The following is a 609-nucleotide window of genomic DNA, read 5'->3' as shown; positions in this document are numbered from 1 at the left end:
GGCCATGGCAAAACCTTCAGTTTACGCCTCTCGATGTAATCCACCGTGGATTTTGAGGTGTGTTTAGGCTCATTATCCATTTGTAGAAGCCATCCTCTCTCACTTAGCTTTCACGAGATTTCTCAAGTAGCGTCCAAAAAGTTGAGAAATTTTTATTGACTAAATTTTTCCTTCTACTCGTGAAATGTTCCCTGTGCCACTGGCTGCAATACAACCCCAAAACATGATTGATCCCCCCCATGCTTAACAGTTGAACAGAGGTTCTTTTCAATAAATTCTGTGCCCTTTCTTCTCCAAACGTACCTTTGGTCATTCCGACCAAAAAGTTCTATTTTAACCTCATTGGTCCACAGAACTTGTTTCCACAATGCATCAGGCTTGTCTATATGTTAATTTGCAAACTTCAAATGCTGATTTTTGTGGTGAGGACGTAGAAGAGGTTTTCTTCTGATGACTCTTCCATGAAGACCATATTTGTTCGAGTATCTCTTTATAGTGGAATGGTGTAGCACAACTCCAGTGTCAGCCAGGTCTCTCTGGATGGAACGTGGGTTTGGACTTGCTTTTCTCACAATCCTTCGAGCTGTTCTGTCTGATATTTTTCTTGAT

General features: G+C 41.2%; 1 protein-coding gene across 4 annotated transcripts in view; it reads left to right on the top strand.

Annotated features, from left to right (window-relative positions):
* Nucleotides 1-609, top strand: part of telo2 (TEL2, telomere maintenance 2, homolog (S. cerevisiae)) — a 10,573-nt gene that overhangs the window by 2,674 nt on the left and 7,290 nt on the right. The gene's annotated exons all lie outside the window — the stretch shown is intronic.

The sequence above is a fragment of the Etheostoma spectabile genome, chromosome 21 (genome assembly GCF_008692095.1).
Source record: "Etheostoma spectabile isolate EspeVRDwgs_2016 chromosome 21, UIUC_Espe_1.0, whole genome shotgun sequence".
Lineage (NCBI taxonomy): Eukaryota > Metazoa > Chordata > Actinopteri > Perciformes > Percidae > Etheostoma > Etheostoma spectabile.
The sequence above is the reverse complement of the archived record's forward strand: the minus strand, read 5'-3'. Positions and strand labels throughout refer to the sequence as shown.